Source organism: Chiloscyllium plagiosum, chromosome 14 (assembly GCF_004010195.1).
Source record: "Chiloscyllium plagiosum isolate BGI_BamShark_2017 chromosome 14, ASM401019v2, whole genome shotgun sequence".
NCBI lineage: Eukaryota > Metazoa > Chordata > Chondrichthyes > Orectolobiformes > Hemiscylliidae > Chiloscyllium > Chiloscyllium plagiosum.
In genome coordinates, this window is record NC_057723.1 from 22080254 (window position 1) to 22108220 (window position 27967).

The window sequence follows — 27967 nt, forward strand, 5'->3', positions numbered from 1 at the left end:
ACATCTACATTGTTGTGAATGAGTGGAAATAAAGATGGGAATAAGAAAGGGATAATGCAGTTGAGGTAGAAAATCACCCTTGATCCCATTGAATGAATGGCAGAGGTGCAGGCCCACTCCTGGTCCTACTTCATATGTTCAAGGGGCAACTTTCTTTCTTGAAAGTGGAGTACTGGTGGATGGGGAGTATCCAGGTATTCCAGCGAGAGAAAATATTTGTTCATTTTTTTATAACCTTAAAAAAAAGTCCGACACAGAGGCGTCACGGAAAGACTTATCAAATTACCTTTGCACTGGACACCTGTAATGGTGAGACAGCAGCAACGCGCAGGAACCTCAGCAAAGAGACAGTATTTGTTTATGTCTGAGCACCTCGCCTGTTTCTGAGGAGCTTGCCCCCTGTCCATGAGGTGTTTTTTCTCTTTGTTTATTTGATTTAGGGACAGACACATAGAAGTGGCGAGTTCTGTATTGTTTGTTCTCGAAAGGTGTTAGGATGGTACGAAGGGAACCCTCAACACTTTGAACGAACTCTGATTTTAACTTTGTCTTGCTGGGTGAATCATTAACCCGACACGCTGTTGTGTGAAGCAGGAATCCCTTCCGCTCCCACTGCCGAATTGCCAGCGATCTTATCCCCTTTCTCTCGGTTTGGGAATTGCTGAGCCGCTGGTCGTTGTAAGTAACGCAAAACTCTTGTTAGATGTTGCAAATGTTAACATGGCAACTCGGCATTATGTCCCGGATCAGGTTGGATCCGTGCGACTCCGGATTATGTGCACTGACTCCGTTTGGAATGATTGGGTTCTTTTCACACTTTCATGTAATTATCGTTGGATTCATTCGACTGGCGAGAAATGCGGAACCATGAACGGTTTGCTATTTTCTGGTTTGTTTTGTACTCGGACTAATCTAAACTTTTAGAAAAATTGTGTTCGATGTTGCTGCGTGACAGGACGTGAGTGTTACTTTGGACCTGTGGCACTGAGACTGTGGCAATTCTATGAGTATGTGGGTGGGTGGTATGACTGTGGTGGCTCAGTGTGTCTGTGTGGGTTTGTGTCTGCGATAGCTGTGTCTCTGTGTCTGTATGGGTGTGTGTCTGTGATAGCTCTGTGTCTCTGTGAGTATGTGGGTGGGTATCTGTGATAGCTTTGTGTTGCTGAGAGAGTGTGTGTGTTTGTGATAGCTCTGAGTGTATGTGTGTGCGCGATAGCTCAGTGTCTCTACGAGTGTGTGGGTGTGTGTCTGTGGACAATCTATGTCCCTGACTTTGTGAATTTGCACAGTTCAGATTCTATGATTTGACACTTTTAACTCTGCCAGTGATTATGTTTTGGTTGTGAAGGTCTATTTGACTCTTGCTCTGTTACCTAAGTCATTTCGGGAAGTAAAAGTGTTTCACCACTATCCAATAAAGAGCATGATTGCGGTACCTTGACTGCTTTCCTTCCACACTGATATTTCCATGTTCAGGTGAAAGTGAAGATTGCAGATGCTGGAGATTAGAGTCAAGAGTGTGGTGCTGGAAAAGCACGGCAGGTCAGGCAGCATCCGAGGAGAAGGAAAATCGATGTTTTGGGCAAAAGTCTGACCTGCTGTGTTTTTCCAGCACCACACGCTCGACTATTTCCATTAACACGCGGACTGGAACCAACTAGTTCTGTATCTGGTCATCTCAATTTGCGTCAATCTCGTGCCTTTAGCCTCACAGGACATTTCTTTACGGTTAATAATGCAGATGTTTTTATTGACCTGAAAACTGATTCATTACACGATGCTGCCTGATCTGAATATTTCTAGCATTTTCTGCTTTAATTAAACTAAGAGACCTGGATTACTGATGCAGAAGCATTATTTCAGATTCTCCCAGGGTGTTTAGGAAAGTTAAAGTCAGTTGATCAAATAAAATCTGGAATTAAAAGCTTGTATCAGTAATGGTGATCATGAAAGTGATGGATTATTGTTTAAAAAAAAACCCTGGTTCATTTTAGGACAGGAAATCTGCTGTCCTCAATGTGTCTGGCCTACATGTGATTCCAGATCAATTGTTATCTGGTCAACTCTTAACTGTCCTTGCAATGTACTCAGTTATATTAAATTGATACAAAAAGGTCTAACAAGAATATGAAACTGGCCATAGGACACAACAAAGGCACGTTCAGCCCAAGAGGCTTATTGCTAACATCTGGGAGATTCTGCTAAAATTGGGAAAGCTGTCCCACAGACTAGTCAAGCAACAGCCCAACACATTCATACACACTGAATCTGGAGCAGGATGCTGAGTTGAATGATCAATCACAGTCTTTTAGAGTGATGGAGTGGCCTCAAAGGGACAAATGCCCTAACTCCTCCTATTTTCCAAGTTTCTATGTTTCAAGTGGATTATTTTGTCTTGGATAGTTTTGAACTTCTTAAGTTTTTGCAGAGGTGGCAATCAACCAAGAAATTGGAGAGTATTCTATCACATTCCTGACTTGAGCTTTGTACATGACAGACATGCTTTGGAGAGGCAGGAAGTGACTTACTCCCTGCAGACCAAGTAGCTATTGTCATAATCATAGACTAACAGAGCTCCAGAGCTGAGGAAAAGGTCATTTGGCCCATCACATGAACATCGGCCAAAAACAACCACCTAACTATTCTAATTCCAATTTCCAGCACTTGACACATAGCCTTGTATACATTGGCATTGCAAGTGTACATCTAAATACTACTTAAATGTAATGAGGGTTTCTGCCTTGACCACCCATACAGACAGTGCGTTCCAGATTCCCACCACCGTCCGAGTTTGGGGGGGGGGGGTAAAACCTTCTTCACATTCCATCTAACTCTCCTGCCCATTAACTTAGATGTATTCCCCAATCATTGATCTTGGTGGTAAGTTTTTCCTGTCTGTATCCATCATAATTTTATACATCTCTTTCATAGCCCTCTTCAGTTTCCTCTGCTCCAAGGAAAATAACCTCTCCATGACTAAAACTCTCTAGTCCAAGCAATGTCCTGGTAAATCCTCTCTGTATCCTTGGTGCTTTATGGCTTGGTATGCTCTGTCAATAGTGATGCTACTAAGAAACTCTTGGTGATGGACTTCAAAGTTCCTTCACATAGAATATCTTTTATACCCTTACCTCACTCAGTGCATGATCCAGAGTGTTGGGGGCTGGGAAGGGTGTGATAGGTATTAATTAGCATGAGGTTTCCTTGCTATTTTTGACTCAGATGCCATGAAATGTCTTGGAAGTCAGAGTCCATGAAGAGCACCGAGGGAAACTCCCTCCTGACTGTATGCTACTTAAAATGTAAGGTGTATGATTTATGTCAGTTAATATAATTAGTTTTAAAACTTGCATTTCAAAATTGTGGCATGTGAATTTTGGTCTGTGTGTATGAGGAAATTTACTCGTTAAGCTGTCAGTATATCTGGAACCTTGATCTGTATGAGAGAGGGAGATCTTGAGGTGATAATGGAAATTTATTTGTATTTGAGAGAGCTTTATGAATGAACAAAGTAAACATTGAGCAGCATTAGTTTCTTTCTGTTCAGAAGAATTTTGAAATATATTTTGCGGAAAGGAAAACAATATTGCTTGGAAAGCTTTTGTTTTTATGTTCATAGAGGTCCTTGTGCAAGTGAAACAGTTTGTTTATAAAGGAGATCATTTTAGAATGAATAGGAAACAGGTTACCTCAGTGTAGGAATATTACTTTGAAGATTCTAGGCCAGAAGTGTTTGGTTAGAATCCTGAAGGAGTTATTCAAAGTTGAGAAAGTCTAGGCTCAAGGATTAGATTAGATTACATTAGATTACATTACAGTGTGGAAACAGGCCCTTCGGCCCAACACGTCCACACCGACCCGCCGAAGCGCAGCCCACCCATACCCCTACATTTGCCCCTTACCTAACACTATGGGCAATTTAGCATGGCCAATTCACCTGACCTGCACATCTTTGGACAGTGGGAGGAAACCGGAGCCCCCGGAGGAAACCCACGCAGACACGGGAAGAATGTGCAAACTCCACACAGTCAGTCGCCTGAGGCGGGAATTGAACCCGGGTCTCAGGCGCTGTGAGGCAGCAGTGCTAACCACTGTGCCACCGTGCCACCCACAAAGCTATCAAATTCTCAAGACCAGGAATTAAAGGAAATGGTTAAATTAAACCTGTAGATTTGATAGGGAATTGAACTCTGGTGTTTTGAGTACTGTAAAGATATGGTATACAGATGATTTGTATTTTTGAAATTCTACATCTTATGTTATATGTAAATAGTTTGGTTTACCCTGTTTTATCTTGTTTTTTGTGGAATAAACTGTGTTTTATTGTTAAAACCAATTTATACATTATGTGCTTGTGTTTAAAAAAAATCATTAAATAAAAGCAAACAAAATATGATCAGGCAATCCAGATTTTAGTCTGAGATCTGACTGGTCCAGTAATAACATTTGCTGGGATCATAACACACTGCCATCACTGATGGGTCTGCTCTGCTCAATGGGCAAGACATATTGTGATGGTGATGATTGTCTGTAACATAGGATTTTGTGAGTACAGCTATGTCAGGCTGTTGTCTGACTAGTTTGAGGAAGCTCTCCTAATTTTGGCACAAACCCCTAGATGTTAGGGGCATTTTTCACGATCAACAGAATGGTGTTTGCTGTTGTCACTTTCAGTACCCAAGGTAATCCATCCAGTTTCATTTCTTTTAGATGTTATTGTGGTTTGATAATTGAGTGGCTTGTTAGGCCAATTTAGAGGATATTATTAGTTTTGGTCTAGAGTCCTCTATGTAGGCCAGAGCATGTGGTAAGAATGACACATTACCTTTCTAATGGGCATTAGTGAAGCAGATTATTATGAAATTTAATAATGTCTTCATATGGGTTTCCACAGCAACCAATGATAATTAATATTATTGAGACTAGATTTTGTTTCCAGATTTATCAGCTGTAGATAGTTTGTAACAGCCGGTGAAATTTATGTCCCCAGAACATTAGCATGAGTCTCTGAATAACTAGCCCAGTGACAATGCCTCCATGCCAAAATCTCCACTTATTATGCTGAAGGCAAATTTTGCCAGACTGCAGCAGGTAATGAGGGAACCAGCAAGTGGAAGAAAAATTACTTGAACTCATCCTTCCAAATCTACCTGCCACAGATACATCTATCCAAGCCAATCACCATTCTGACTTGGAAGTATATTGCTATTCTGTCACTGTCAGTGGTTAAGATTGTGGAATCCCCACCTTTAACAGCATTGTGGGAGTATCCACATCACATGGACTACAGTAGTTCTGGACAGCTCACCACCAAGAACAATTGGGATTGGGCAATAAATGCTGGCAGAACCAGCAAACTCCAATCATCCACGATCTCGTTGAATGATGGGGTAAGCTCCGATGGCTGAATGGCCTACCTCTGCTCAGGTGTAATATAGTCTTATTTTATTAAAGAAATGATAACTGCACTGTCCTTATGGAAACAAAATCTTGTCTTCATACTGAGAAGATCTACAGTCATTTTCTGTGGCTTAACTACTTCTTAAATAAGATAGATACAAAACAAATACAGAGGCTCAACACTGAATATCAATGGGATGATCTGGACCACCACCAATAACATCAGAACTATATTTGCCCTCAACCTGTTACCTTTTTGTGCAGTATGTCGCTCACTCCAACAATATTAAATAATCAACTCTAATTCATTGAGAATTGTTTAAGTAGCATACCAAGAGCAGTACCTGACATATTTGAACAAAATGGGCCAAAGTTATAACAGCAGAACCAGTACACTATAGAGACAGTGAGGTACTCCCCACAAATAATGGATCAGACCAAAGCACTGCAGACACGTCACATCCAGTCATCAATGGTAACAGACTATTAAATGGCAAGGTCACTGCCTCAGTACAAAATTCAGCCTCATGTCTGGCCACATGCTGACACAAACTCATTAATTATGTAAGTTCTTAATAGAGCTAACACTGTGCAATCATCACTGGATAATCCCGCCTGCCATTTTATGATGCAGGGAATGTCATTGATGTAGCAGTTGGAGATGTTTCAGCCTGAGGGGCAACCCAGAGGAAGTCCTGTTACGACTTTGTCAGGTTTGATTGGCCTCCAACAACCACAACATTTTCCTTTGTGGCCATTACGACTCCATTTTCTCCCCATTCCCATTGATTTCAGTTTTACTAGAGATTCTTGATGCCATACTTGGTCAAATGCTCCTTCTATTACTCAGTTGATGTTGCAAGTTGACTGTTGTGGTAAGCAGCTGGATTGCATTTGTCCTGATTTTTGTGGACAGGATATACCTGGGACTGTATTAAAATTTATTGGGTAAAGACATTGTACTATAATGTTTTGTCTTGAATGTGGCTAGTGTGCAATAGATATCTTCAGCGATGTCATTTGAATATTGACAAATGCCAATAATCAGGTTAAAAACAATGATGAAGAGCTTTTGCCTGAAACGTTGATTTTACTGCTCCTCGGATGCTGCCTGAACTGCTGTGCTTTTCCAGCACCACTCTAATCTAGACAAATGCCAATAATCATTTAACCCTTTCAAGCTGGTTAGTGTTCTGCTGAATCTGGATGATACTTACACAAAGACCACACTGGTTATACTCTTTTCCACCCTCTTCCATCAGGCAGAAGATACAAAAGTGTGAAAACACGTATCAACAGAATAAGAACAGCTTCTTTCCTGCTGTCATCAGACTTACGAACGGAACTGTCATATATTAAAGTTGATCGTTCTCTGCATCTTTTCTGTGGCTATAACACTATATTTTGCATTTTGTTCTATCACTCTGATGTATTTATGTAAGGTATGATTTATTGAGATAGCACCCAAACCAATACTTTTCCCTGTATTTCAATAAACCGAATCAAATCAAATCCATTTCTCTTGAGGTATAGTATCCCAGAACTGAATTCAATATTCTAAACAGAACCAACAGAGCTTTACACAGTTGTTATAATTTTCATTGCTTTGTATTCAACTTCTGAGATAAAGTTGAAAGTTCCATTAGTTTTTATGTTATCATTTGAACCTGTTCATTAACCAGTTGTGATTTATGTAGTTGGACTGCTCAATTTTTCTGTTCCTTCACAGTTCCTAGAATGTAACCATTTAGCAAATACCCTTATCACACTTTCTCAGGTCTGAAAACAATAGTCTCACGTTTTTCTGCTTTGATTTCCATCTACTGCAGTTTTGCCTGCTCGATTAGCCTACCAATGTTGCTTTGCAAATGTCTGCCTTCATCTGCCAATTAACTTCATGCAATCAGCAAACTTTGATATACAGGTCCACATTCCTTCACTAAAGTGGAGCATTCCCTGACTAATGAAATAAATTACCAGCCAAGATTATATGCACAAATCTCCTGAGTGAGATTTGAACACAAGTTTATGACTCAGCAGCAAGAGTGCAATCATTGAGCCAAGTCTGACATTTTTACAAACAGTATCCTAATCGTCAGTTCTGTTATTAACCAAATATTATTGCAAGCTAATTTAAAACAATTAATCAACTTAATTGTCAAATACCATCAAGTTGGTTCTACTAATTGGTGAGAATAATCACTTTTCAAGTATTGTTAATTCTTGCTGTATTGATTTTGTACCCCTATCGTATGAAAGCATAGAAGTTTACAATTAGAATTTTACAATGCGGTGGAAGGTGTGCCAGCTCTCTGGAACAATAATCCACTTGTTTCAGGTAAATGCATTTTCCCATGCCTTCTTTATGTTGCTTAAATATTTGTCCACCTTCTTTTCAAAAGCTATTACACATTCTACCTCCACCATACTTTCTGCTCAAAAAGGGAAAAAGGGAAGTTTTTAGTTCATTGAATCCCAGAGAGGCTTCAGTGTGATTTGGACAAGTTGAATGAATGGGTACATTCGTAGTAGATGTAGTACAATATGGATAAATAAGAGATACTCCACTTTGGGAGCAAACACAGGAAGTCAGATTATTGTCTGAAATGGTGATAGATTGGAAAAGAAGAGGGAGGTGCAACAAGACCTGGGTGGCTTTTTACACTCGCTGAAAGTAACTATGCAGGTACAGCAGATAGTGAAGAAGGTAAATGGTATGTTGGCTTCCATAGTGGAAGGATTAAACTACAAGAGGAGTAATGTCTTGCTTCAATTGTACATAGCTTTAGCAAGACCACACCTGGACCATTGTGGGTAGTTTTTGGTCTTCTTATCTGAAAAATGTTCTGCCTATGCAAGGAGTACGACAAAAGTTTATCAGACTCGTTCTTGGGATGGCAGGACTGACATATGAAGAGAATCTGGATCAGTTATGACTTTATTCATTGGGGTTTTTGAAGAATGAAAGGGGATCACTGAGAAGCCTACAAAAGTCTAACAGGACCAGACAGGATAAACACAGGAAGGATGTTCCCAGTGACTGGGGAGTCTAGAACCAGAGATCACAATTTAAGGATATTAGGTCAGAAGAAAGGTGGACCTGTGAAACTCTCTACCACAGAAAGTGGTTGAGACCAAAAAAAATGAATGTTTTTAAGAAAATGTTGGACAAAGTTCTTAAGGCAAAAGGGATCAATGATGATGGAGAGAAAATGTACTGAGTTGGATGACCATGTTGAGTTGTAGTGTAGGCCTGAAGGGCTGAATGACCAAGTCTTACTTCTGTTTTTCTTATTCATATGAGATCGTTCGATTCTATCAGAACGGGATGATGGGGCTCCACTTTAACATTGTCATGAAATGGTCTGTTTGGTAACATAACACCTCTTAGTATTTTACAGAGGTATCAGTTGCATATTCATGTCAGCCTTATATCCTGTGCAAATGTTCACATTTAGTTCACTTATCTGAAGTCAGATCATTTGTAAAATATACATGCAAAATATCGTGGCTATGGTTTATTGGGCAGAAGTGATCCAAAGGTAGAAGACAGAGGGTGGTGGCCGATGGTTGTTTTTCAGATTGGAGGCCTGTGACCAGTGGAGTGCCACAAGGATCGGTGCTGAGTCCTCTATATTTTGTCATTTACATAAATGATTTGGATGTGAGCATAAGTGGTAAAGTTAGTAAGTTTTCAGATGACACCAAAATTGGAGGTGTAGTGGACAGTGAAGAGGGTTATCTCAGATTACAACAGGATCTTGACCAGATGGGCCAATGGGCTGAGAAGTGGCAGATGAAGTTTAATTCAGATAAATGCGAGGTTCTGCATTTTGGGAAAGCAAATCTTAGCAGGACTTGTACACTTAATGGTAAGGTCCTCAGGAGTATTGCTGAACAAAGAGACCTTGGAGTGCAGGTTCATAGCTCCTTGAAAGTGGAGTCACAGGTAGATAGGATAGTGAAGAAGGTATTTGGTATGCTTTCCTTTATTGGTCAGAGTATTGAGTACAAGAGTTGGGAGGTCATGTTGCGGCTGTACAGGACATTGGTTAGGCCACTGTTGGAATATTGTGTACAATTCTGGTCTCCTTCCTATCGGAAAGATGTTGTGAAACTTGAAAGGGTTCAGAAAAGATTTACAAGGGTTGTTGCCAGTGTTGGAGGATTTGAGCTATAGGGAGAGGCTGAACAGGCTGGGGCTGTTTTCCCTGGAGCGTCGGAGGCTGAGGGGTGACCTTATAAAGGTTTACAAAATTATGAGGGGCATGGATAGGGTAAGTAGGCAAAGTCTTTTCCCTGTGGTCAGAGAGTCCAGAACTAGAGGGCATAGGTTTAGGATGAGAGGGGAAAGGTATAAAAGAGACCTCGGGGACAACTTTTTCACGCAGAGGGTGGTACGTGTCTGGAATGAGCTGCCCGAGGAAGTGGTGGAGGTTGGTACAATTGCAACATTTAAGAGGCATTTGGATGGGTATATGAATAGGAAGAGTTTGTAGGGATATGGGCCAGGTGCTGGCAGGTGGAACTAGATTGGGTTGGGATAGCTGGTTGGCATTTTCATTAACTTAACCAGCATTGATCAAGTGACTTCTCTTCTTGACTCAGATTGTTGGACTGGAATTTATACTCGCCTGCCCAGCGGGTTGGAAAGTATGAGAACATTCAGTGAGTGGCCTATCTGCATCTTCCACATCCAATTCCCTCCCCATCACAATTATTCTAGGACAGGAGCTGTGTATACCTAGGGTGAGCTTCTTGCTAATCCCATTGAGAATCTTAGGAAGATAATTAACTTCAACCTGCAGCCACCAGGATTTAACAAATGACATATGTCTGACCGTGCCAACAATGCTCTGAGCCCATCCCTTAAATGTTTGTACTATCCTCCTGGGACATGTTCTGCCATTACCAAGTTCTGGGTAAAGCAGTTGCTTTAGTCTGGCACCTGTTGAGGGACACATGAGAACGTGCTGGCTGTGGATGATCAGCACCACAATGCTGGGCAGGTTGGCTTGGGAGAGGATGCTGCTTTTGGATCACCTTGTTTACCACCAGATTTGGAGGATCTTGGTAAGGCATTGCCGTGGTGCTTTGAAGTGCCTGCTGGCATTTGTTCAAGCTGCACAAAAATGTAAGGATCATTGAGTCATAGAGATGTACAGCATGGAAACAGACCCTTCAGTCAAACCCGTCCATGCCGACCAGAAAAACCGTAAGTTCATCGGTTGGTGATGCTGGTTAGGGCAAATGTTCTTCAGAGGAGTGCAGTCAGAGCCAAGGCTGTGGCACACTAGGTGGCTCAGTTGCACAGGGCGGGTCGGGGGGGGGGAAGACTAGAGAACAGGTGGAAGAGTATAAATGTTGGGGGATTTATTATTTCGGGGAATGGTCATAAACATGACATCAGGCTGTTATTTTGCCACCCTGGTATTACGCCCATATATGTCATAGAGCAGCAACAGGTAATTCTTTTAGAGAAAGGCAAATAGCCAGAGTTTGTGATCCACACTGGTGCCAATGTCTTTGCTAGGAAAGGAGATGAGATCCTAAAAGCAGATTGCAGTATTCTAGAAAGGAGATTAAAATGTAGGACCTTTAAAAACAGCAATCTCAGGATACTCCCCAGATGTTTCCATGTGCTAATGAACATAGGATTCAACAATTGAACACATGGGCAGAGAATAGGTGTAGGAAAGGAGGCATCAAATACAAAGGAGTCTAGATTTATCCTGCATTTGATTAACCGAATTTTGGATTATCCAAACAAGATTGCAAGGTCCCGATGCTTGGCTAAACTATGTCATCCGGCATTCGATCATCCAGAATTCGATTAACCAAGCGAAATTCTCCCCACCCATGTCTTTCGGATAATTGAGGTTCCTCTGTATTTGAGGCACTGGGGCCAGATCAAGATGGACAGACTGTATTTCATCAGGACTAAAATTTATATCCTCACAGAGAATTTCCTACTGCTATTGGGGAGATTTTAAACAACATTGTTTATAGGAGTTTTATTATAGGTCACCAAACTTGAGTGATAATATTTAGCACAGTAAAAATCAGAAAATTAGAGATGTATGTAACCTGGTTAATGCAGTAATAATAGTGACTTCTACCTACATATGGAATAAGTAAACCTATCAGACTATATTGTGGATATTGAATTCCTGGAGTGTTTGAGATGGGTTTCTGGAGCAGTGTGATCACGAACCAACTCAAGATCAGGCAATTTTAGCTTTATTGTAATATAATTAGAATGGGCTAATTAATGGTCTTGAACTAAAGGAATTTCACATTAATTTGGAATGTGATGTAATTCATTCTGAAACCAAGATCTTCCATCTGAAAGAGGAAATTATAAAGGTTTGACAGACATGTTGGCGATAGTGGATTGGGAAATGCATTAAAAGATTTGATAGAAGGTAGTATTTAAGATGCTAACTAATATTTAAGAAAATGCTGCATGATATATAACAAAAGGGCAAGTAATGGCCTCACTGGACAATTAGTCCAGAAACACAGTTAATGGTCTGGGGGTCCCAGATTTGAATCCTGCCACAAAAGGTGAAATTTGAGATCAATTATCAAAAATTACTGGAATTAATTACCATGAAACCATTGATTGTCATAGAAACCCAGCTGGTTCACTAATGTCCTTCAGGGAAGGAAGTTTGCCATCCTCACCTGGTCTGACCTACATGTGACTCCACATCCACAGCAATGTGGTTGACTCTCAACTGCACTCTAGGCAATTAGGGATGGACAATGAATGCTGGCATAGCCAGTGATGACTAAATCTTGTGAATAATAAAAAAAAATATTGTGAGTATACCTACAGCTCAAGGACTGCAGCTGCTCAAGAAGGCAGCTCATTATCATCTTCTTTAAGGGCAACTAGAGATGGGCAATAAAAGCTGGCCCATCCAGACCACCCATATTTCATCAATATTTAAAGTAATTTATTCCTGTAAGACACAAACATAGTTGATTCTGCTCTCAATCACCTTATCAACAGTATTGTGAAGCAGCACTTGTTGAGCAACAATCTGCTCATTGACGCCCAATTTGGGCTCCTGCCAGATCCACTCTGATTCTGACCTCATTACAGCTTTGGTTCAAACATGGATAAAAGCATTGAATTCTAGAGGTGAGGTGAAAGTAACAGTCCCTGACATCAAGGCTGCATTCAACCAAGTGTGGCAACAAGGACCTCTGGCAAAACTGGAATCAATGGGAAGCAGGGGAAGAAGTCCCTGTTGTTTGGAGTCATGCCTGGCACACAGAAAGATGGTTGTGGTTATTGGAGGTCAATGATCTTAGTTCCAGAACATCCAAGATATTTGCAATTCCTCAAATACTGAAGCAATCCATGTTCAATTGCAACAAGATCTGGGCAATGTTCAGACTTAGGTTGACAAGTAGGAAGTGAAATTCATACCATACGAATATCAGGCAGTGACACTGTCTAATAAGAAATGATCTAACCATCATCCCTTGACACTCAATTGTATTTTCATCACTCGATCCCCCACTAGCAATGTACTGGGAATTATTATTGACCATAAACTCAACTGAACTTGTATATAAATACAGTGGCTACAAAATCAGAGGAATACTGCGGTGAGTAACTCATATCCTGACTGCCCAAAGTCCAGACACCATCTACAAGTCAGGATTGTGATGGAATAGTCCATGCTTGTCTGGACTGCTGTAGCTCCAATAACCCTCAAAAAGTTTGACATCATCCAGGACAAAGTGGCCCACTTGATTGGCGTCACAGCCACAAATGTTCACTCACACCACCACCAATACTCAGTAGCAACAGTGTGTACTTATAATTTCCTTATACAGCACCTTCTAAACCCATTCCACTTCCACATACAAGAACAAGGGCAGCAGATAAATAGAACACCACCACCTGCAACTTCCCCTATATGTCATGCGCTATCCTAACTTGGAAATATGTTGCTGTTTCTTTAGTATCTCTACATCAGAGTCCTAGAATTCCATCCTTAAGGGCATTGTGGATCTACCTACAGAACATAGACTGCCAAGGTTCAAGAAGGCAGCTCAGTACCACCTTCTCATGTGCAATTGGGACAGAGAATATGCAATGCCCAGGTCCCACGAGTGAATAAAAAGAAATCTTTCCAAGTCTGTAGAAATGTTAGGTTGAATTATTTTTCTAGTTATTACGCTTTTTAAAAATATTGTTTAAGATGTCTACAGCTGTTTAAAAGGAAAAAATTCATTTCTTATTTTATAATTTTCATGTTTTGTCATATATGCTAACCACCTTCAAGATGCTGTTGAAAGGATGCTCAGGAGGATAAGGAAATCCACAAGTTGAAATGTCAGCACTCCACTGCTTGTTTGAACAAAAAATATCTACTTTGGCTTAATTCCTAACTCTACTATTTCTCCTGTGTGAAGACTGTGGTTAAAGTTCTGAAGTTATGCAATATAATATGTAATGTTGACATTACAGTGAGAAACTCCAAAGGGTCACAATGCCCTTTTAAGATAATCGAGCTAAGAACAGTTCTCAATGTTTTATTACCAAGTACCTTTGAAGTACAGGAAGTGTTGCAATGCAGGGAACATCACCTGTCTGAGTTCTCTACTGATAATTGGCTCTCAATTAGGTTCCAATAAAAGTTGAAATTATCAGTTGACATCCATTACAATCTGGGCCTCTGAGAAAGCAGAAGAAAAATAAAATTGGTCTCACCAGATTCCATTTTGTAAAGAGGTCGTGTGAGACTGATAAATTTGGTCTTTTGGAGAGAATAAAGATTAGGTATTGAAACCATGATAGTAATCAGAGAGGTAGGTACATAGAAGTTGTTACTATGGAACTAGAATTCATAAGTAAAAGTTCAGGAAATGCTGAACTTTAACTTACTGAGTCCCTTCTTAACAGTCTTAATCTATTTACACAACAGCTTTAATATCAGAAGGAAGTAATTTCACTTTAAGTCCTAGGAACAGGGATAGATAATTCAGCCCTCAGAACTGTTCCCTGATTCATTTAGGTTATGGCTAATCTGTACCTTGACTCCATTTGCCTTTTCCCTTGATTCTCTTGCCTATCAAAGTTCAAGTGATCTCAGTCTTAAGGGTTTCATCCACAGACTTTTTGGGGGATTAACTTCCAAAATTTCCAAAATATACTTGCTGGTTTCTCCCCTAAATGCCCAACTTTAATTTTAAGGTCATGCCCTCTGATGGATTACCCACTGGAGAAAATAGTTTCTCCATACTTGCCATACAGCGTGCCTTACTCATTTTAATCAAAACATTTTAAATCGCTTTTCCATTATTTAAAATCAGAGGAATTTAAAACACGTCTCTGTAATCTGTCCCAAATTATAACCCTTTTGAGTGAGGTTATCATTTTGGTACTATAACTCATCCAAGGCCACAATGTCTTTCCTATGGTTCCGGGCTCTACAGTAACTGAATACAATAACCTAGCAGGGTCCATCAAAGGCTCTGTACAGGAAGAAATACTTTCACCCTTCTGAATTGCAATTCTGATATAAAACCCAAGATAAAGGATAGTAGCATTTTTGTAATATTACTAACTCATAGTCCAGAGAGCTGAACTAATGCTAAAGGGATAAGATTTCAATTAATACCACAGCAGGTGATTGAGTTTAAAGTCATTCTTTTAAAGTCTGAGCAATAAAGTTCAGAATATTTTATTAAAGATGAGACATGGAGCTGTGGAGAAGATGCTAAAGGGATAAGATTTCAATTAATACCACAGCAGGTGATTGAGTTTAAAGTAAATTCATTTATACAAGTGTAATAAATGAATTGTTGTCAAAAAGTCATCTAATTTACTAATAAACTTCAGTTGCAGATGGTTCGCTACCAAAGGCAATCCGAGTTCAGCAATGAATGTCAACCTTGCAATGTAATGCTCGTAACCTAAGAATGAATTTACAAACAAATTGACTTTTTAATTGCCTTTTATATTTGTGCATTAGATATTATGATTTGAGGACATGAATAGCTAAGTCCTTTGGCTTCTCCACAGCTCCATGTCTCATCTTTAATAAAATATTCTGAACTTTATTGCTCAGACTTTAAAAGAATGACTTCACATTTGCCCACCTCACCTTCTACTATTGTTTGTTTGTTGACTTAGCCTTAGCCTAATGATGGATTAATACCACACAGCCACTTTTATTTATATAACACGTTAAATGTAGTAAGACGTCTAAAGGCAGTTAACTGGCACATTACAAAACAAAAATCTGAGCTACACAAGGGAGGTTCACAAGATCAAAAACCTCGTTAACCAGGTAACTTTGGACAGTGAGGTAGAGAGGTGGAGGGAGGCAATTCCAGAGTTTATGGCCAAGGCAACTGAAGGCAAAGTCGAATATCATGGAGTGGTTAAAACCAGGGGTGTTTGAGAGATCAGAATTAGAAGGCAAAGGTATCATAGAGATTGGTATGGTTGGATGGGATTACCGAGACAAGAGGTGTGAGGCATTTTGGAAATAACGATGAGAATTTTAAAATCAAGAGATTGCTTGAGAGCCAAAACACAGGAGCGATAATTGAATGGATGTTTTCATTCATTCATAGAAATGTGGGTGTCACTGGTTAGGGCAGCATTTATTGCCTGGGGAGCATTTAGAGTCATAGCATCATAACGATGCACATTATGGAAACAGACCTTCGGACCAACTTTTCCATGCCGATCAGATATCCTAAATTGATCTAATCCCATCTGCCAGCATGTGATCCATATCCCTCTTAAATCTTGAAACTTACCTCGAGAGTCGGGCCTCCGTTTTGAACAGAGTGGTGAGGAGAGAGGGCGGAGAGAAGCGAGTGCTGCTGGGAAGTTTTTAAGTGGGTGAGATCTCTGGCACTGAAGCTCAGAAGGGTGGAGAATAGAAAAGCGTTAGTGATAGGGGACTCAATAGTTAGATGGATTGGCAGGAGATTTTGTGGTCATGAACGGGACTTCTGGAAGGTATGTTGCCTCCCCGGTGCCAGGATCCTGGATGTCACCGATTGGGTTTACAGGATTCTGAAGGGGAGGGTGAGCAGCCAGAAAGAATGGAACATTGGCTCCAATGATATAACCAGGAAAGGAATTGAAGATCTGAAAAGTGACGAGAGAGAGCTGGGTTGGAAGCTGAAGAGTAGGACAAGTAGAATAGTGATCTCAGGTTTGCTACCGATGCCACGAGACAGTGAGATGAGGAGCAGTCAGTGAGTGCAGCTTAACATGTGGCTGCGAGGCTGGTTCAGGAGGGAGGGCTTCAGTTATCTAGACCATTGGGATGCCTTCTAGGGAAGGTGGGACCTGTACAACAAGGACAGGTTGCACCTGAACTGGAGTGGCACAAATGTCCTGGGTGGGAGATTTGTTTGTGTGGTTCGGGAGGGTTTAAACTAGTTTGGCAAGGGGGTGGGAACCAAAGCTACATATCTGAGAGGGGGATAGTTGTAGATGGGGCAGTGACAGGATGTAGTGAATCTATTGGGAAGGTTTTTCATGTGATGAAGCAAAGGGCTCGGTTAAAGTGTGTCTGCTTTAACGCAGGGAGTGTCAGAATTAAGAGTGATGAACTTAGAGCATGGATCAGTATTTGGGACTATGATTAGATTAGACTAGCTTAGGTTACCTACATTGTGGAAACAGGCCCTTCGGCCCAACAAGTCCACATCAACCCTCTAAAGAGTGGCCATAATGGAGACGTGTGTTTTGCAGGGGCAGGAATGGTTGCTAGATGTTCTAGGGTTCAGAACGTTTAAAAAGAACGGAGTGTGGAAAAAGGAGAGGATGTAGCATCGCTAATCAGAGAGTGCATCACAACTACAGAAACGAAGGTTGTTGAGGAAGGTTTTTCTACTGATCAGTATGGGTGGAAGTTAGGAAGAGCAAGGAAGCGGCCACCTCATTGGAGATTTTCTACAGACCACTTAATAGCAGTAAGGAGATTGAAGAACTCATAGGTCTGCAGATTTTAGAAAAATGCAGAGGTAGCACTATTGTTATTATGGGTGACTTCAACTTTCCCAATATTGACTGGATCCTCCTAAGTACAGATGGTTTGAATGGAGCCGTTTTTGTCAGGTGTGTTCAGGAGAGTTTCCTTACTCAGTGTGTAGACGGGCCAACAAGTGGAGAGGCCATTTTGGGTTTGGTTCTCAGCAATGAGCCAGGTCAGGTGTCAGATCTCACGGCAGCAGAACACATTTGTGACAGTGAACACAACTGCCTCACATTTACCATAGCCTTGGAGAGGGAAAGAGCATCACCAAGGGGAGATATTTAATTGAGGAAAAGGAAATTATAACGCTATCAGACAGGAGTTGGGAAGTACAGATTGGGAGTAATTGTTCCATAGAAAAGGCACAACGGACATGTGGAGACTATTTAAGGAGCAGTTGTTGCGAATGATGCACAAATTTGTTCATCTGCGACAGGCAAGAAGGGGTAAAATTAAGGAGCCTTGCATGACAAGAACAGAGGAGCTTCTCTTCAAAGAAGGCAGCTTATGTAAGGTGGAGGAAGCAAGGATCTAGCACAGCTTTAGAGGATTACAAGCTTACTAGAAAGGAGCTCAGTAATGGACTGAGGACTGCCCAGTCCTGATGAAGGGCTTTTGCCCGAAACATCAATTTTCCTGCTCCTCGGTTGCTTCCCGACTGGCTGTGCTTTTCCAGCACCACTTTAATCTAGACTCTGATTTCCAGCATCTGCAGTCCTCACTTTTGCCTAATGGACTGAGGAGAGCCAGGAGGGGGTATGAAAAAGGCTTGGCAAGAATGTTTTAGGGAGAACCCAAAGGTATTTTACTCATACGTGAGGAATAAGTGAATGATCAGGGAGAAGGTAGGATTGGTAGGGAACTTATGCATGGAGTCTGAGCAGATAGGGGAAGCCCTAAATGAGTTTTTTGCTTTGGTTTTCACTAAGGAAAGGGACCTTGTTGTGAATGAGAACTTTGAGGAGCTGGCAAACAGGCTTAAACAGATCAAGATTGATGAAGTTAATGTGCTGGAAAACATTAAGATTGATAAGTCCTCAGGGCCAGACCAGATTTATCCTAGGTTGCTCCAGGTAGCGAGAAAGGAGGTTGCTAAGTCGCTGGCAAAGATATTTGCTTCCTCACTCTCAATGGGAGTCGTATCAGAGGATTGGAGGGATGCGAATGTTGTTCCTCTTTTCAAGAAGGGTAATAGGGAAATCCCTGGCAATTGCAGACCAGTCAGTCTTCCGTCTGTGGTCAGCAAGGTTTTGGAAAGAATTCTGAGAGATAGTCATAAACCTATTTGGAAAAGCACAGCGTGATTAAAGGCAGGCAGCATGGTAGGCTCATTCATAAAGTCAGGAGGTATGGGATACTGGATTCAGAATTGGTTGGCTAACAGAAGGCAGAGAGTGGTTGTAGATGGAAAGTATGCTGCTTGGAAGTCAGTGGTGAGCGGTGTCCTGTAGGGCTCTGTTCTTGGGCCTCTGCTCTTTGTAGTTCTTATAAATGAGTTGGCTATGGAGATTGAGGGGTGGTTAGTAAATTTGCTGATGACACAAAAGTTGGAAGTGCCATTGATAGTATCGAGGGCTATTGCAGGCTGCAGCGCGACATAGACAGGACGCAGAGCTGGGCTGAGAAATGGCAGATGGAGTTCAAGCTAGATAAATGTGAAGTGATGTATTTTGAAAGGTCAAACTTGAATGCTGAATATAGGATTAAAGACAGGATTCGTGGCAGTGTGGAGGAACAAAAGGATCTTGGTGTTCAAGTGCATAGATCTCTCAAAGTTGCCACCTAAGTGAATAGGGTTATTAAGAAAGCATGTCGTGTTTTGGCTTTCATTAATAGGGGGAATTGAGTTTAAGAGCCACGAGGTTTTGCTGCAGCTCTACAACACCCTGGTGAGACGACACTTGAAATATTGTGTCCAGTTCTGGTCGCTCTACTATAGAAAAGATACAGAAGCTTTAGAGAGGGTGCAAAGAAGGTTTACCAGGATGCTGCCTGGACTAGAGGGCTTGTCTTATGAGGAGAAGTTGACTAAGCTTGGACTTTCTCTCTGGAGAGGAGGAAGAGAGGTGACCTGATCGAGGTATACAAGGTAATGAGTGGCATGGATAGAGTCAATAGCCAGATACTTTTCCCCAGGGCAGGATTGACTGGCACGAGAGGTCATAGTTTTAAGATACTAGGAGGAAGGTATAGAGGAGACATCAGAGGTAAGTTCTTTAAGCAGAGAGTTGTGAATACATGGAATGTGTTGCCAGCAGTGGTAGTGGAAGCAGAGTCATTAGGAACATTTAAGTGACTGCTGAACATGCACATGGAAAGCAGTGAATTGAGGGGAGCTTAGGTTAAGTTATTTTATTTTACATTCGGAATAATCCTCGGCCCAACATCGTGTACCAAAGGGCCTGTTCTGTGCTATACTTTTCTATATTTTATGTTCTAAACCCTTCCTATTCCTCCTGACTCACCACTTTCTCTGGCAACTCATTCCATACACACACCATTCTCTAAGTGTAAAGGTTGCCCCTTTCGGCCCACTTTAAATATTTCCCCTCCCACCTTAAACCTATGCCTTTCAAACCTATTTGAGAGTTAACTACATTGCTGTGGATCTGAAGTCATACATAGGCCAGATCAGGTAAGAACAGTAGATTTCCTTCTCTCAAAGGATCTTAGTGAACATGGTTGCATGGTTACCATTAGACTCTTTCTTTAAAATTGAATTTCAATTTCTCTATCTTCCGTGTTAGGATTCGAACCCACGTGCTCAGAACATTTAGTCTGTGGTTCTGGATTATTAGCCTAGTGACATTACCACTTCACTTCTGCATTCAGGCTGTTAGGGGCAGCACAGTTTTGAATGCCCTTGAGTTTACAGTGGACAGAATGTGGAAGATCATCTAGGAGTGTACTGTAATAGTCAAGTCTAGCGGTAACTAGAGCATGAACGAGGGTTTCAGAAGCAAATGAGCTGAGACCGGGTGAGGTTGGACAATTTATTTTCATTCATTAATGGGATGTGGCCATCATTGGCTAGGATTGTATTTAATGCCAATCTCTGATTTCCAAGAGGGAAATTAAGAGTAAACCACATTACTGTGAGTCTGCCACATGTCGGCCAGACCAGGTGAGGATGCCAGGACTATTAAAAATTGGCAGCATTTGTGGAGAGGAAGCAGAGTTAACATTTCTTCAGAACTAAAGTTCTAGTTCAGCACTTCAAAATTTCTACTTAAGAACCAGGCTTAGTTTTGAAGAAGGGTTGCTGGACCCTAAATATTAACTTCACCTTCTCTCCACAGATGCTTCCAGAACTGCTGAGTTTTTAACAGCAATTTCTGTGTTTTTGTAAAGGATGCCAAATTTCCTTCTCTGAAGGATATTAGGAAGTCAGATTGTTTGCTGTTTACAGCAACCAATAATGGTTCCATGGTTGCCATTAGGTTAGCCTTTAGAGTCATAGAGATGTACAGCACGGAAACAGACCCTTTGTTCCAACTCGTCTATGCTGACCAGATATCCTAAACTAATCTAGTCCCAGTTGCCAACACTTGACCCATATCCCTCTAAACCCTTTCTTTCATATACTCATCCAAATGCCTTTTATATGTTGTAATTGTACCAGCCTCCATCATTTCCCCTGGCAGCTCATTCCAAGAAAGTACCATCCTCTGTGTGAAAACGTTGCCCCTTAGGTCCCTTCTAAATTTTTCCCCACTCACCTAAACCTATTCCCTCTAGTTTTTTTTTTAGATTACATTACAGTGTGGAAACAGGCCCTTCGGTCCAACAAGTCCACACCGACCCGCCGAAGCGCAACCCACCCATACCCCTACATTTGCCCCTTACCTAACACAACGGGCAATTTAGCAAGGCCAATTCACCTGACCTGCACATCTTTGGATTGTGGGAGGAAACCGGAGCACCCGGAGGAAAACCCACACAGACACGGGGAGAACGTGCAAACTCCACACAGTCAGTCGCTTGAAGCGGGAATTGAACCCGGGTCTCTGGCGCTGCGAGGCAGCAGTGCTAACCACTGTGCCACCGTGCCGCCCATAGTTCTGGAAAGGACCTTGTCTACTTACCCTATCCATGCCCCTCATGATTTGATAAACCTCTATAAGGTCACCCCTCAGCCTTCGACTCTTCAGGGAAAACAGCCCTTGCCTATTCAGCCTCCCTATAGCTCATTATTTCCAACTTTTTTTTGTCACCAAGTTTGCAAACAAACTGGTTTAATTTCAGACTATTGGGAGAGGGATAGAATCATTACTTAAGGACTTAAACCAGTACAGAAGTCTAACTAGCAGTCTCATTATTTAGCAACAGTGGAGGAGTCAAGAGAGGTAGCACAGAGCAAGAGCTGGGTGTTGTCAGTATAAAACTAATGCTGTTTTTGTTGATTGATGTTGCCAGTGAGAAGTAGGAAAAGGCCAAGGATAGACCTTTAGGTGACACCAGCAGTAATGATGCGGGAGCAGGAAAAGAAGCCATCGCCAGTGATTCGCTGGCTACGATTACATGGATAAGAATAGAACCATATTCAGCATCAATATGAAACATAGGACCAACACCAACATTATAGTGAGCCCCTTATGGAATTGTGGTTGGCTACCAAATAGAGTGAATGTTGATAAAGTTGTAGTTTTATAATCAAAATAAATTACAAAATTGTCCATAAACCAACTAAATCAGCCTCAAATATAGGTGAGAAAAGATGATCAGTCCTTCTGCTCAGGATCAAGTCAGCCCAACTTCAGCTCTATCATTCTTCAGTGCCATCTTGCATCTCTTCTTTCCACAATCAATCAATAATCTTCCATTTACTTTGATTATAAAACTACAATTTCATCTGTGTTCACTCTATTTGGTAGCCAACTACAATTCAATAAGGGGCTCATTATAATGTTGGTGTTGGCCCTATTCGACCTTTGTTTCATATTGATGCTGAATGTGGTTCTATTTTTGCTTTCTTAGTGCACGCTTACTTTGCACTTACTTGAAGGCTACCAGCCTCAGTAAACATCACATAACTTTCTTAGCACACACTTATGGGCTTGGAGATAATGAGAACTGCAGATGCAGGAGAGCCAGAGTAGAGCTGGAAAAAGCACAGCAGGTCAAGCGGCATCATAGGAGAAAGGGAGTCAACGTTTCAGGTCGAAACATTTCATTCTGATGAAAGGTTCTGCCCTGAAATGTCAACTCCCCTTCTCCTGTGATGCTGCTTGACCTGCTGTGCTTTTTTCACCTCCACTCTTTGTCCACTCTCACAATTATGGAATGCCAGCCATTGTGTGGCTCACACTGCTTTCTTCATGCACATGGGTCTTTAGTGCTCACTTCCTGTTTGACAACTTCTGTGGCTTTCATAGACTTTTAGCACAGAACAAGAGGGAGGCAGCTTATGATGGTGGTGACCACTGAATAGTCAATCCAATAGCTAACAGGGTATGGACGTGTTGCTCTGCTGTGGTGTGCTGTGTAGGACTGAGCTATATTAATGTCAGACCTGCAGCATGTGTGAGCAGTTTACACACTATATGTGCTTGAAGAAAATGGCCATGTATGAAAGTCTAAGGGGAGCAGTCCTTAGTGGGTTAAAGTGAGACCACAGTCAGTTGGGTAGGAATGGAGGTGGGGTACCACTACAATCAGTCTAGGTGCTGGTCAAAAACATCAATGTCAAATTTTGGAGGTCTGCACCTGACTCTTACTTATGACAGTTGCTGCCTCCTTCCAAGTTCCTCAGGGATGGCAGCTGAGAGACCGGGAGTTACCCTTCCAAACATGGCTCATGACAACTTTATGAAACTCTTGGATTGAGGTAGAACAAAGATGCCATGCTGCTCATGTTTTGACCTGGGACATGGTGGAACATACTCCAGCCCTCCTCAAGATGAGGTTTTGTTGCCGGCTCCTCCTCCAGTAGAGCTTTGCATTATAACCAACATGTGTAGCATGCTGTCCCTTTCAAAACTGGAGCCATTAAAGGGGGTGCTGTCCAGGATACAACCAACATGGGAATCAGCAGCAAGGTTCTGAGGGTGAAGTTGATGTTGAGGATCAGGATGTTGACCAGAAGAGCTGTCTGAAACAGCATGACAGAGCATCATCAACCCAGAAAAGTCAGAAAAAACCTCATAGAAACCCATATCCAGAATGAATGAGCCAGCTTTGGAATTCATTTAATTGTTTAACATTCTGTTAGTGATATGGTAAGTAGCCCCTGTTAAGGACAAAGGACATGATAACCTCATTATTTTTGTAGTCCTTGACCTTTGTTGTTGAGTAAATGTCTCATTATCCATCTAATTGTATGCTTGATATCATTAGATCATTCCCTTTTGGGTATTTACATATGACAGGTCCTGCTGACCATTAGGGAAAATGCAATTGTTGGTGAGACAGTGCATTAACGTCATACAGCCCTAAGATAATGACATCTGTCAAGATATCATATTTGAGTGGTGTGCAGTGAAGTCTCTCACGATAGGCAGGAGGTTGAGAGAAATATTGAAGAATCTTCATTTTACCTTGACATCACCAGTAACTCTTCAATGTTTCAGAGTGCACACAGACTACTAATTTGTCCTGAAATGCTTGAGTATCCTCCAGGGCAGCATTGAACCTGTGAGCAGGTTTATATAGCTTTTCTCAGCAGATCAATGTGAATAAGAGTGGACATGTGAACTTGCCCAGCCTTGAACAGAAGTGCACAGCCTACAAAATATGACACACATGGTGAACCTTCTCCAGCAAAGCTGTGAAGAATCATCACTGATTCCGTATTCTCACTTTCAAGGGTGAGTCTAAATATGAAATGAGGTGTAAAGGGCATGCCTTGGTGTAATGCCTGTAAATTGCATTTATCCTCAGTATTGTCCACATTAATGTGCAATGCCATGCTGCAGTCCTCAATGTCACAATTCAACTATCCTTGACAGTTGAGGCTATTAGCAGTCAAGGCATCAGTTGCTTGCAAGACATGAGCAATGCTTGACCATTATAACTTCTTTCATTCTTGGGATGTCTGAAGAGACTGTTCATCTCTCCCGTGGTGTGACTTAACCAGGTACAATAGTGGAAGTTATATAAAAACAAGCACTTTTACAGTGCAAGTGAACATATGTTTACATCGTGGTGATATCACTGGATTAAAAATCCAGAACTAATGTATTTTAATGAATACATTAAGGACAAAAGGGTAACTAGGGAGAGAATAGGGCTCCTCAAAGGTGAGCAAGGCAGTCAATGTGTGGAGCCGCAGGAGAAGGAGAGATACTAAGCAAGTATTTTTCATCAATGTATACTGTGGAGAGGAACATGGAAAATATAGAATGTGGGAAAATAGATGGTGACATCTTGAAAAATGTCCATGTTACAAAGGAGGAGGTGCTAGATGTCTTAAAATGCATAAAAGTGGATAACTCCCTAAGACCTGATCAGGTGCACCCTAGAACTCTTTGGAAAGCTGGGGAAGTGATTGCTGGGCCCCTTGCTGAGATATTTGTATCGACAGTAGTCACAGGCGAGGTGCCGGAAGACTGGAGGTTGGCTAACGTGGTACCACTATTGAAGAAAAGCCAGGGAAGTATTGACCGGTGAGTTTGACTTCAATGGTGGGTAAATTTTTGGCAGAAATCCTAAGGAACAGGATTTACATGTATTTAGAAAGGCAAGGACTGATTAGGGATAGTCAGCATGGCTATGTGCATGGGAAATCATGTCTCACGAACTTGATGGCGTTTTTTGAAGAAGTAACAAAGCGGATTGATGAAGGTAGAGCGGTGGACGTGATCTATATGGACTTCAGTAAGGTGTTCGACAAGATTCCCCATGGGAGACTGGTTAGCGAGGTTTGATCTATGGCACACAGAGACAACTAGCCATTTGGATACAAAACTGGCTCAAAGATAGAAGACAGAGGGTGGTGGTGGAGGGTTGTTTTTCAGACTGGTGGCCTGTGACCAGTGGAGTGCCACAAGTACTAATGTTGGGCCCACTACTTTTTGTCATTTATATAAATGATTTGGTTGTGAATATATGAGGGATAGTTGGTAAGTTTGCAGATGAAATTAAAATTGGAGGTGTGGTGGATAGCAAAGAAGGTTACCTCCGAGTACAACAGGATCTTGATCAAATGGGCCAATGGGCTGAGGAATGGCAGATGAAGTTTAATTTAGATAAATGTGAGTTGCTGCATTTTGGGAAAGTTAGTCTTAGCAGGACTTATACACTTAATGGTAAGGTCCGAGGGAGTGTTGGTGAACAAAGAGACCTTGAAGTGCAGGTTCATAGCTCCTTGAAAGTGGAGTCGCAGGTAGATAGGATAGTGAAGAAAGTGTTTGGTATGCTTTCCTTTATTGGTCAGAGTATTGAGTATAGGAGTTGGGAGGTCATGTTGTGGCTGTACAGGACATTGGTTAGGCCAATGTTGGAATATTGCATGCAATTCTGGTCTCCTTCCTATCGGAAAGATGTTGTAAAACTTGAAAGGGTTCAGAAAAGATTTACGAGGATGTTGCCATGGTTGGAGGAATTGAGCTATAGGGAGAGGTTGAATAGGCTGGGGCTGTTTTCCCTGGAGTGTCGGAGGCTGAGGGGTGACTTTATAAACGTTTATAAAATCATGAGGGGCATGGATATGATAAATAGAGAAAGTCTTTTCCCTGGGGTGTGGAAGTTCAGAACTAGAGGGCATAGGTTTAGGATGAGAGGGGAAGATATAAAAGAGACCTAAGGGGCAACGTTTCATGCAGAGCGTTGTACATGTGTGGAATGAGCTGTCAAAGGAAGTAGTCAAGGCTGATACGATTGCAACATTTAAAAGGCAAATGGATGGGTATATGAATATGGATTAGTGGTGCTGGAAGAGCACAGCAGTTCAGGCAGCATCCGAGGAGCTGTAAAATCGATGTTTTGGGCAAAAGCCCTTGCCCGAAACGTCGATTTTACTGCTCCTCGGATGCTGCCTGAACTGCTGTGCTCTTCCAGCACCACTAATCCAGAATCTGGTTTCCAGCATCTGCAGTCATTGTTTTTACCTGTGTATGTGAGTAGGAGGGTTTGGAGGGATATGGGTCTAGTGCTAACAAATGGAACTAGATTAGGTAGGATATCTGGTTGGCATGGACAAATTGGACTGAAAGGTCTGTTTCAGTGCTGTACATCTCTATGACTCTATAACTCAACGCTAATGTTCTGTGGACGAGGAGATGAATTCTGACTTGCAAGTGGTGAAAATAGAATTCAATAAAAGTCTGAAATAAAAATCTATCCTGATGACAATTGCATAGCCATTGCTGATCATTGTAAAAAAAAACCTGGTTCATAAATGTCCTTTAAGCAAGGAAATCTGCTGCCTGGTTTGGCCTGCATGCGATTCTAGACACACATTAATGTTGTTGATTGTCAGGAATGAGTAATAAATGCTGGCCTAGCCACTAATGCCCGCATCCTGTGAACAAATAATAATAAAATGATGAAAGGTTATTCAAAATTATCTGAGAGGAAGGGGCAGATGGAGTGAGATCACAGTCCCTGCCCCTCTCCTCCACATCCTCCCTCCCCACCAGCATGTAAGGAAAGAGGAACAGAGTTAACATTTCGAGTCCAGTATTCAGATGTCTAGCATCCACACGATTTTGGTTTTAATTACGAATGGAAATTATTTTTTGAAGCCTGTTGGAAGCTTGTTCAGACTGACTGTTTGTTAGTCCTGTTGGTAATGAGACACCAGTCTCATCGTGAAATTGCCTATCCCCACACAAGTGGTTGTGTACTTCATATTAACTGCTACCTGAACTCCCACACCCCTCCCACCCACTCCAACCTCTCACCCTCGGAACGCGCAGCCCTCCACTCCCTCCGTTCCAACCCCAACCTCACCATCAAACCAGCTGACAAGGGAGGCGCAGTAGTAGTTTGGCGCACTGACCTTTACACCGCTGAGGCCAAACGCCAGCTCGCAGATACCTCCTCCTACCGTCCCCTTGACCATGACCCCACCCCCCACCACCAAACCATCATCTCCCAGACCGTCCATAACCTCATCACCTCAGGGGACCTCCCATCCACCGCCTCCAACCTCATAGTCCCACAACCCCGCACCGCCCGTTTCTACCTCCTGCCCAAAATCCACAAACCTGACTGCCCCGGACGACCCATCGTCTCAGCCTGCTCCTGCCCAACCGAACTCATCTCCGCATACCTCGACACGGTCCTGTCCCCATTAGTCCAAGAACTCCCCACCTACGTTCGTGACACCACCCACGCCCTCCACCTCCTCCAGGATTCCCGCTTCCCCGGTCCCCAACGCCTCAGCTTCACCATGGACATCCAGTCCCTGTACACCTCCATCCCCCATCACAAAGGACTCAAAGCACTCCGCTTCTTCCTTTCCCGCCGTACCACCCAGTACCCTTCCACCGACACCCTCCTTCGACTGACCGAACTGGTCCTCACCCTGAACAACTTTTCTTTCCAATCCTCCCACTTTCTCCAAACAAAAGGAGTAGCCATGGGCACCCGCATAGGCC

At 42.0% G+C, this 27967-nt stretch overlaps 1 protein-coding gene across 2 annotated transcripts in view; it reads left to right on the forward strand.

Moving 5' to 3' along the window:
- Positions 1–327: 327 nt before the first annotated feature.
- The window catches only part of LOC122556538 (protein Shroom3-like), a 79435-nt gene continuing 51795 nt past the window's right edge, over positions 328–27967 (forward strand). The window contains exon 1 of one of the 2 annotated variants that reach the window (XM_043703315.1): positions 328–410. The gene's annotated coding sequence lies outside the window, so the exon portion shown is untranslated. The other variant, XM_043703314.1, reaches the window with a different exon arrangement.